This window comes from Archocentrus centrarchus, chromosome 7 (genome assembly GCF_007364275.1).
Source record: "Archocentrus centrarchus isolate MPI-CPG fArcCen1 chromosome 7, fArcCen1, whole genome shotgun sequence".
NCBI classification, from domain to species: Eukaryota; Metazoa; Chordata; class Actinopteri; order Cichliformes; family Cichlidae; genus Archocentrus; species Archocentrus centrarchus.
The window spans coordinates 27,610,210-27,622,248 of record NC_044352.1 but is presented as its reverse complement, the minus strand read 5'-3'; positions in this window follow the sequence as shown (position 1 = coordinate 27,622,248).

Genomic DNA, 12,039 nt, shown 5'->3' with positions numbered 1-12,039 from the left:
CCCTTTCTTCTTCTTCCTCTTTCCCTTTCTCTTTTCTTTCTTTTCTCTTTTCTATTTCTTAAGCCTGTCATTTCTGGCACAATTTGATAAATAGCATGTTAAAAATAATTCAAATAAAATAAAGGATTACACAGTAACAAGAGGAGCCTATAGAGAACCTATAGAGCTCATCTTGAAATAGCAAATATGTTTGGCACAACAATGCATTCAGATCACAGTTCTGTTTGCAAGATCTGCCAGACATGACAGGCAAAAAAAAACAAAAAAAAAAAAACAAAAAAACAAAAACAAGTGGATCGTTATGAAAGGCAATAACAAACAGTTTGTTTTGTTGTGTATATTGGAGGCATTTTGTGTTTATGATGATCACAAGAATCATGTAGAAAAACCATTGATGACCATTGTTTACTCTGCCAGTCCACACACTACAGTCTCTCTATAAACGCTGCCATTTTATCACATTCACTTGCTCGGACATTTCATCCTAAATACATGCTCTGTATGTAAGATCATCATCAGCTGCCACTAATCAAATGACATGAAACAGCATGACGTTACAGGTGTTTGTTTTTACTGTAGGCCTGAATATTTCCAACACCTCTGACTGCTCTGAAAAGGCATTTGAGAGGACAAATTTCAAGCATTTTCAAAGGCGCACTTATGGGCATTGTGTGCTTCCAGTGGGATATATGCTTGTTGTTAGGCTTTTTCTAGCATTCGTTCTCCCAATTCTCGTAACTTTTTGCATGCTGCTCTCAGTTTTGTGGCCCTTTCACCCTGAAAATAACCAGAGAAACCCAACTCCCTGCTTGCAACAACTGTGAGTGCCTCTGTGTTGTTTCAACAATGCATTAAGTGTGAACTGAATCCCCCTGGCTGCTTCCAACAGCATTTCACCATAACCAGCTGGCAGACAGAGGCACTTATTGTGCTCTGTGTGGAGTCAAAACCTGAACTGTCTGATTGGCACCTCATTTATTCAGCCTAATGGAAGGAGGTGGGCCCTTGGGTGAAGGGAACCACACAGATGCACAGAGTGAGTGACATGCCTGTTACATTGTTAAAGACAGTCCCCTGGCCTTGACTTTGTTGTACACCAAACGCCTGCTCAAACAAGGAGGAATTAAAAAGAATTAGAAGTAGCAGCTTCTTAGTTGGGTGGAGTAACTTTATATGAGGTGTCATGTTGCCCTTCTTTTGTTGTCAGCACTAAGCTCTTTGAAAGTGGGTCAAAGAGTAGGTTAAATGAAACAAATCTACTGGGAGCTGTTAAATACGTGCGCTACAGTGTTAAAACAGTGTTTGGTGCCCATTCTGGAATCAATTTTGGAAGAGGAGACATTTCTGAACTCTGACTCTTTAAATAGTACACCTCCACGTGTGGCGTTTCTCCCTGTTTGATTTATATGCACGCAGAAATTAAAAGGGAAATCCCCACAATGCAGTTTGTTCCCTTTCTGAAGGTGGAATAAAATCTTTACTTTGAGTTTGTTGTTACACAGGAAACTTTGACCTGCAGACAGGGAGAACAGACAGCTTCCTCCAACAAAGTTGAACTATGACCAATTAGAGCAAGAAAGTTGCCATGAAGAAGTAAACACAGAGCTGTCTGCTGTAGAACTAAATGACTACAACAAAACACGCACACACACACACGTGCACACACGTGCACGCGCACACTGCATAAATGGCAGTTTCTTGGTTGGAAGCGTGAACGAGAAGCGCACCTCACCTTGATCTTTGCCGGTGTTTGCATATGTGAACAGATGTGTTATTAAGCTCAGCTCAAACATGCTGAATAATGCTGCAGTAAAAGTCTGCGGTGCAAATCTTTGGCACTACTGACACTGAACGCAGTCTGTTACAGCGCCGAAAACCTAAAGCCAAAGCTCTAAAATCCATAGAATAAAGCTGCATTTAAAAAGTTCACACTGCCATAAATCAATAACATTTTCACGCTGCTCTATCGGTATATCATCATGAATGTTACCTTTTAGCACCCTATCTAATGCAATCTGTGAAGTCGTCAAAGAAAACCACTGAACTCGAAGACTTTGTTTGCGGTGCTCTCCGTTCGGATAGGCCGGATCTGTCATTTTGCAAATGCTCTGCTTAAACAGGCCGTACTATTGAAGATTTAAAAAGCTTTTCTGACAGTTCATGCTTTATGTTAAAATTACCTCTCGCTTTCATCCCCCTGTGTAATTCCAATTCTGTGGCTTCCTTGCTTGCGTGCTGCACAAACACACACACACACACACACACACACACACACACACACACACTGAAAGGCACAATTTATGTATTTATTCATTTTCTCTGCAGCATGTTCAAAGCGATGTACACATCACCCCCTCTTGACGTGTGAAGCTCAGGTTTTTAATTATTCATTCGCCAATATTTAAAGCAGATATATTTCAGCACTTTTCTGCTGACAACCTGGGCTTAAAGCAGAGTAAAACAGAGGATAGTTTGAGTGTGCAAACAACTCCTACAGGGTAGTAATATCATTTCGGCTCCCTCGTCTCTTCACTCTTCATCATGATTTTGGGCTCACTTTGACGTGATGGGATAAATCACTTTACCCCTGGATAAAACTCACTTTGGCTTACAGAACATCCCAAATGCGGTAGCTTTTCACGAGCTTGTGGGTGATAAGTTTGTTTCACGCCAGATAAACATCCACTGATCCCTGTGCATTTTGACACTGTGAACGTGTACAGCATGCTGTAGATCGGCTGAATTTAGGAACTGAGGTCAAAATCTCCTCAGGCTGAGTTACATACAGGCCATTGTGGAGTAACACTTTAACGCCTCTTTGGACATCACTGGTCTGGAGCCTTAATTTGCAGACATTACTTTGCATTTGCCTGCAGTTCTTCAGCATCAGCTGATAAACAAGACACGTATTTAGCAACAGAGCTGTGAGTGACACACAGGCAAACTTGAGGACAACTGCCTGGGGCTAAAGGAGGGCCTGTAAAAAAAAAAAAAGGCAAATAAACAAAAACATAATTTTCATTTAAATTTATGAAGCTCTGTTCCCCAAGTTGCAACCAACCAGCTGACTATTTGAAACAAACAAAAAAAACAAAGAATTAAAGTGCACAGAGAAAAGAGCAATCCTCCGCAGGATGGAAAAATATCTTGTGAGAGAGTGGGCTTTTAAAAGCTGTTGTCATTCGAGTCAAGGTAGGGTCAGTAGAACAAGCTGTAAATGCAAAACTCACATATTATTACCCTAAAGAGCCTCATGATGGATGCAAATAGATTACATATACTCTTATCTTAGCTCCGTCTTGCTCTCCACCTACTCCTTAGAAACATATCTGTCCAGCAGCTCGCTAAAATGTTCCAACCACGATTCACTCAGCATTATGTTAGGCAGAAAAGAACTGTGAGTCCATCTCCAGTGATTTATATTTGGTGTGGCTCCGTTCTTGGGCCTTCTGCATCCTTCCATCTGCATGTAAGTGGAAAAGCTAAGATGAAGACCCACAGCAAAACAAAGCAAGCATCACTGATAAGAGAAAATCGAAAGGGAGGACCTGAGGACTGCAAAGGGGCTTGCAGACATGGCAAAAACGATCTGTGGGTGAATGCAGCATAGATAGCACACCCTGCATGAGATTTGCCACTAGGAACAGCAAATTTCACTGGCAGTGGGATAAGCAGTTATCAGCTGATTCACCAGGACTGCCTTACCATTTTTTCTGCTGTCCTCTGCTGTTGGAAATGACCAGTAAATACCGTGGTATATGATAGCAGAAGATGCCTGCAGTATGTTTACTTGAGAATATGCATTTTCCGGCAGATGGTGATAGATTGTTGAACTCGCAGGCGTAAACCTGCAATCAAAGAAGGCGTGAAGTAGCAGGTGAAGTGAAGGGATAGAGTCCTCCCTGCCTCGTGTACTGGCCTTGGGCCTTGTAAACACTACGCTTGCTCCTGGCTGTGCTGCAACTTGTCGTTCTTCGCTTTAGGCACCTTGCATTTTTGGAAGAGTGCCTTGAGCACCCTGAGTTGAAACAAATTCAACTCATTGTTTCTGTTCTGTCATTCCTTTTCTCTGTGTACCGGTTGTATTAATGGAGAAATGGGCCTTATGGGGGTGGGGGGGGTGGGGTGTCTACAGCAGGTTGGACACAAATAAGAGCTGTTTTGTAACCGTTTTCCTGTTTTATATAATACTTGCTTAGCCAAATCACACCAACCCAACACAATAAATAACAGCTGGCCATGTGACTGACAGCATATCGTCAGCGATTCTGTAGTCGCCTGGCAACAGAGAAAGAAAAACACACTATGATGCTTGATATTTCTGTGTGTAGGTTGCTTCCCGAGATTTAAAATAGTAATCTGTTTTATTTCTGTGGATTTCCAAAAAGTCAGTGCGGCTCACTGTTGGTGTTCAACTTTCAGCTCGTACCTTGTGTGTTTGGGTCTTCCTGCAGCTTATCTGTGAGCTCCTGCTTTGTTTACACTGCAACTGTCACAACGAGTGGTGGCTACAGCATGGACAATTAATTACAATGGAATCCATCAGACCTTTAGTGATTACTTTTTATGGTAATAAGGTTTAATCACTGTAATGCTATCTCACCTAAATTATGATGAGATCCCTTGTTAGTGAATACATGAATACATTACATGTAATTAATAATTTCATTTGCTCTACAATACTCTATTGTTATTTGTTTAATTCATTAATGTGTTCTTAAGCCAGCTTAGAGCCATATATGTCTCATGATTGGATTAATTGCCTAATTTGGGCAGTCATTCAAATCATTATTATTCCATCATAGGTGGTAGATTGGTATGCCTCCATCTCACTCTATCTCTAACATCCTCTTCTGTCATACCGACCGTCTTCATGACATCCATGAATCTTCTCTGTGCTCATCCTCTGTTCTTCTTGCCTGGCAGCATCCTGTGTATGTTTCTTCTCTGCACATGCCCAAACCATCTCAGCCATGGCTCTCTAAGTGCTCAATCTGAGCTGTCTAACTGATGTACTCTTTCAAATCTTGTCCATCCTGGTCACAGGAGAGATAATTGTCTCCACCCACGCCACCCTGGCTGCACCCTCTTCTTCACCTCTTTTGTGCATTGTCTGTTGCTTTGTATGATTGACCCCAGGTCTTTAAACTCATCCACACTCCTTACTTCTACTCCTTGCAGCTTCACTGTTACACCTGTCTCCCTCTCACTCACACACATGCATTCTGTCTTGGTTCTACTGACTTTCATTCCTCTTTTCTCCAGCGCATACCTCCACCTCTCCAGACTCTCTTCCACCTGCTCCCTACATTCACATCATAGGACCATGGAGCATGGACCCTGATGCAAACATCATGCATGCATCATGCAGACTCCCAGGGAACCTACGCCAGGATCCTGTTTGTGGACTTCAGCTCTGCCTTCAACACCATCATCCCTGATCTCCTCCAAGACAAGCTGTCCCAGATGAACGTGCCAGATCCCATCTGCAGGTGGATCATTGACTTCCTGATGAACAGGAAGCAGCACGTGAGGCTGGGGAAGAATGTCTCGGACTCCCGGACCATCAGCACTGGCACTCCTCAGGGCTGTGTTCTCTCTCCTCTGCTCTTCTCCCTGTATACCAACTGCTGCACCTCTGACCACCAGTCTGTCAAGCTTATTAAGTTTGCAGACGACATGACTCTCATCGGACTCATCTCAGACGGGGACGAGTCGGCCTACAGGATGGAGGTCAAACGTCTGGTGTCCTGGTGCAGCCATAATAACCTGGTACTGAACGCCCAGAAGACAGTGGAGATTATAGTGGACTTTAGGAAGCACACAGCCCCTCTACCCTCCATCATCCTGACTGACACCCCCATCACCACAGTGGACTCTTTTCGCTTCCTGGGAACTACCATCACCCAGGACCTCAAGTGGGAGCCCACCATCACCTCTGTCATCAAAAAGGCCCAGCAGAGGATGTACTTCCTGCGGCAGTTGAAGAAATTCAACTTGCCAGCAAGGACCATGGTGCAGTTCTATACTGCCATCATTGAGTCCATCCTCACCTCCTCCATCACTGTGTGGTACGCTGGAGCCACCACTAGGGACAAACAGAGACTACAGCGCGTTGTGCACTCTGCTGAGAAGGTGATTGGCTGTAACCTCCCATCTCTCCAGGACCTGTACACCTCCAGGACACTGGGGCGTGCAGGTCGGATCACAGCCGACCACTCTCACCCTGGGCACAGACTTTTTGACCCTCTCCCCTCAGGCAGGAGGCTACGGTCCATACGGACCAGAACCTCCCGCCATAAGAACAGTTTCTTCCCCTCTGCTGTTGGACTCATGAACAATAACCCTAAGACTGTTACCACCACCCTCCACAAACGCTGATGACCCTATGTCTATGCACCTGTCTGATTGCACTGATGTACATATTAGTGGAATATAGTCTACATTCTTTTATCTTTTAATTAGTCTCTGCACTGTATATTTTGTAATTTTGTAATATTGTGCTATAGTTATAGCTCTAATATCTCTGTATATTTGCAATTTGTATACTTGTATATTGTCTTATAGTTTTTATACTTATTTGTTTTTTTTTCTGTAAGCACGAAGTACCGCAGCAATTTCCTAATGCTGTGAACCTGTTCACCCATATGGCAATAAAAACCTTCTGATTCTGATTCTGATTCTGATCATGGTCCCCCCCCCCCCATTAAACCCATCTGTAACTCCAGCTGCACACATCACCACTGTCTCATTGTCCTCATACATGTCCTGCACCACTCTCACATACTTCTCTGCCACCCCTGACTCCCTCATGCGGTACCACATTCCTCTCTTGACACCCGATCATGCTTTCTTGTGATGAACAACGGAAAAGTGCAACTCCTTCTATCAACACTCTCAGAGCAAATGTTACATTTGCAGTGCTCTTTCTCTGCATGAAGCCATACTGCTGCTCACTGATCATCACCTCTCTTCTTAACTTAGCTTCATCAACTCTTTCCCATATCTTCATAGTACGACTCATCAGCTTTGTCCCTCTGTAGGTACTCCAACTCTGCACATCACCCTTGTTCTTGAAAATCGGTACCGGTACAGTTCTTCTCCATTCCTCAGGAATCATCTTACTCTCCAGGAACAATTTGGTTTAAAAAAATCCACTGCCATCTCACTTAGACCTCCTCCATACATTCACTGGTGTGCCATCTGGACCAACCACCTTTTCACTTTCCATCCTCTTCATAGCTGCCCTCACTTCCTCCTTAGTAATCCACTCCACTTCCTGATTTTATCCTCTTCTCTCTCTCATTTTCTTCATTCATCAGCTCCTCAAGATGCTCCTCTCACACTCACTTCACTCGTTAGTACATTTTCATCTCTATCCTTAATCACCCTAACCTGCTGCACATCCTGTCCAGCTCCATTTCCCTGCCTAGCCAATCGATACAAGTCCTTTTTTCTGGTATTGTATTGACAGGCAGAAAGATCGAGCTGGAAAAGATGTGATTTGACAAATCCATATGTAATGTTTAAACTGTGCCATTTAAAGAAAAATACAAGCTCTTTTTGAATTTGACAATTCAGTTGGCAACACATCTCAGAAAGTCGGGACAGGGGCAACAAAAATCTGGAAAAGTAAGTGTTACTAAACAAACATTTTGCAGCTAATTAGGTTAGGTCAGTAACATGATTGGGTAAGCATCTTAGAGAGGCAGAGAAGTAAAGATGAGAAGAGGTTCATCAAAAAACTGCATCTGCAAATTGTGGAACAATTCATATTAAAATTTAACATTTTTGTTTTACATTGATGCACTGGCAAACTACTAAATACAGTGTGATCCCACATGAACCTAAAGTTATGTCCCAATCCTGGTAAACATAAGCTTTTAATTTAATGTTTGTTTTGATTTAATTTTTTGTGTTGACACCTGGCGTGTTCTGCATAACTTATTTTCCCATTTTTAAATGCATGCTTTTACCTACCTACATATATGTATGTGTTTTGGTTATTTTTGCTCTTGTATTGCAATAAACAGTAATAATAACAATAATGATCTTCCTGTTTTCTGTATATAGCTCCTACTTTGTCTCCCCAGGTAATCCGGGATGCTCAGCCATGTGGACCAAACCTGACCATGACCCATTTGTTACACTGAAATAATGAATGTCCTCTTTGTTTTTTATGACTCATCATAAAATGCACAAATGTACAAGGTCAAAACAGCTGCAGTGAGCTCACAGCTGATTTACATACTTTTAACCTTCTGTTCTGTCTTTTTCTTCTTTAACCTTTTGTCTCTACTCTTGTGACCTGTTGCAGTAATTCTATTGTTGGTACTGTATGGTACTTGGCCAGAGGCCTGTACTATAAAGGAGGATTTTTTTCTTATCCAAGTAACTTCAGGGTCAACACTTGGTTTTCTGTACTATTTCTTACCAGGGTATATCGCCATGGTAACTTATGCTGCAGCCATAGCCTGCTCGGGAAGCAGGTCATGTTCTACTGACCAGTCAGTTCTCAGCATTTCATTTTTTCATTTTCAGACTGTTATTCACTACCGAGGCTGCAGTTGAAAGGCTAAAAAAATAACTTTTCTAAACATTAATTTAATGACTTAATTTTAATCCATCAGATTCTCCCATGTGTTAATGATAGAGCTATGTTATTGATAAGTCTATTAACTTACACAGTCAGCATTTTTTGCTGGCTTCAAATAGGCTTAAGTTTAGTAATATTGTAAGTCTTTTTCAGTCTTACTGACTAAAGCCCTTTAAGTGCACACTTTGAATACTATATTACTGTTCAGTGCTTTTCCTCTCACACACACGCCACTGTCAGCCTGTGTTGTATTTAACCTCTTCACATTATTCCCTTAGTATAGTTTTATCGTCCTTTTTAAAATCAGCTCTGCTGCTAAGGCCACCGCTATCATATGAATGTGCAGGGGAAACCCTGGCTTATATTAACGAGTTGATAATGAGCTTCGTGTGTATCCCGATTGCCAATTTTGGGGAATCCAGATAATGAAAAGGCATCACGAGTATGTTAAGCTCACTTTGTAGTACAGGTAGTATCGTTTATAGTAGACAACATGAGCTGGTGCATCTGGCTATGTTTAGCTTAAGGTGATCTTTTTTCTGCAGGTCTTTTTTGCAGTTTTGGCTTTTTGTGTTGCAGAGTGCAGCTTTCCAGAGTATCTGGGCAATGTTCCTGATGAGAAGTTCAACTCTGCTTCAAAAACAGATGCCATAAATTAAAAAAAAGGCAAATCAACAATTGTTGATTGTTGTGAACAAAGTTTTAATGTAGACATGACACTGATGAAAATCTTTTGCTCTTCCTTTCTTGAGTCAGTACTTTCATTTTCGATGATCTGTGTTTGTTCTGTAGTCTTAATCTTAAAAACAGGAGCAAACAGGCAGTGTACTGTAATCACACTACATGTATCAGTAATGCAGGAAAGTAAAGCATTACTGCACTAAATAGTAATGGTAATCACAATTATTTTGTCCAATCATGTGATCGTAAATATTTGTCATGATTATTCACTTTTATTTTATTGTACTGTCATGTAAACAGAACACTTTACAAATCTTTGGCACTTGGATATGTTAGTTGTGTTGCTTTGTGGTTCACACAAGACTCTGCAGCACTCTTTGTGATTTCTTCTTGGTTAACATCACTTGCGCTCAGTTCAAAAGTCTTCCAAACAGCGGATGATGATCCACTTTGAGTTACAAGTTCTTCAGTGTCTGCTGTGCCAGTTGTTTGAATTTTGTTGTCTATCTGCCTTTTAACGTAGTTTTACTTGTCAAGACTTATCCAGGAAACTTAAAGTTACACAGTACGGGGAACAGCTGCCAGGTGCTGATGTAGCAAGTGCTTGATTTTCTTTTTGTGTTGTGTTTTAATTGGCAGAACACACATTTTGAATGTTTTTTGATTATGCTTGTTTAATTGTGGGGGGTCAAGTCCAAAATGCATCCAGGACAGAAACAACTGCTTTCTATTGCTAACAGAACATCCTGTGTTGTAAACATCTCCACACACAGCACTCAAACACAAAGCTAGCGAATCACCCAGAGTGACGTTAAAGCTGAGTGTATGCTGACCCCAGCCAAGCAGTCAGAGCCTGATCTTCACCAGGTAACAAAGGCAGTGATGAGCAGTCAGGCTTGTAGCACTGTAGCCTCCATTTCTACCTGTACATGTTCCTACAGTAGAATTGCAGAGGCGGCCCTTTGAAGCCTCTTTGGCTGGTTTTCAAACTTTCTTTGTGTTGTCAACTTTGTGTTTGAGCATAAACAATAAAAGTCGTACACTATATGTCCTCATTAGGGTTGGGATCTGTGTCAGTGTGTGAGACTGTAGTCTAAACTTTATATTGTTAACTGGTAATTATGTAACAGTGGATTTCAGCACGTTACGGAGTAAGGCAAAAGTATTATAACAAGTAGTGTAACAAATTACTTACTCCAGAGTAATTAAGTAATGTAGTACATTGCTATATAAAAAAAGAACACACAATGGGTAATACTTATTTTTTTAAGTAAGGACAGCAACACTGTAAACTGGACAGAGTATGCTGTAAGATTACTGATGCCACGCTTTATGGCCTGCAGCATCTGTATTAAATGAGGATCTTTTCAAGGGCACAAAACATCATTTTGGACCCTCAGCATTTTGTCCATGTTCAGTTCTAGATGCTTCCATCAGAGCAAAGGTTTGGTTTTCCTGAAATTGTCACTAATAGATTCAGATGGTCATTTGTTCCATTTGATATGTATATTTTTATGGTCCATGGTGGCAATGTCGTACATTTGGATCTTGTTGGTTTTCTGGATGCATGTGAATATACAGTATAAATATATATTGTGCTGGGGAACTGCCTGCAAAGCAAATTACACCGAACTTGTCTACACCACAAAGGATTTTTTTCCCCAAGTTGCAGCTGAAAAGGGGACATTTGTTATACAGCTTGTTACATGGATGCAACACTCCAGATTTTCTCCATTTGCTTCCAGACATGCAAGGTCTACAAATGTTTGGATTTATGGAAATGAAATGCAGAAGCACTGCACTCATGTTTTCACTCATATTTTTCCTAAGATGAAGTAAAAGATGAAAGACTTGTTTTCTGTACACACTAACGACACATTTCTATTAAATTTTGAGCACATTTTTTAAAACATGTGCTTGCCAAGATCCACCTGACAGGTGTGGTGTATTAGGATGCTGATTAAACAACATGATGTTGCACAGGTGTGCAGATGCGACTGCTCACAATACAAGGCCACTCTGAAATGTACTTGTCACACAGATGCCGCAAATGTTGCAAGTTTTGAGGGAGTGTGCGGTTGGCACACTGACAGCAGCAATGTCCACCAGATCTGCTGCCTGTGAATTGAATGTTCATTTCACTACCATAAGCCTTCTACAGCTCTGTCTGTGAATGTAGCAGTACATCCAACCACCCTCATGACCACATATCACATATAACCATGCCAGCCCAGGGACTACCACATCCAGCTTCATCATCTGCAAGGTCGTCTGAGGCCAGCCAGCTGATGCAAAAGTTGGTTTGCACAGTCAATATTTTTGCATTTTTTTTTTCCTGCCTTCAAATAGGTGTAATACACCAGGTCTTCTCCTGTCTTCCTCGCCAAAATAAGCGCTCACACATTCATACAGCGCTTTAAATACTAAACTACTTTACAGCACTTTTCCTCACACACACACTCGCACTGCTGTTTTGTCTACAGCAGCTGTGTTGATTTCAGCCTGTGCTGTGTGTGTAACCTCTTCATATTTTCCCACAGTATAGTTTTATCTCCCTTTGAAGAAGTAGCAGCTCTGTTGCCAGTACACTTGTTCGTGTTTGTGACTGGTCAGAGACTGCCAACGCCATCCCTTTCATGTGAAAACGCTTGTCGCCAGATTGGGAAACCCTGGGTTATCTTAGTGAGGTGATAACTGGCTTTCCCACAACTGCTATCCTGATTATCAGTGTTAGGGTAAGTGAATCCAGATAATGGAAAGAT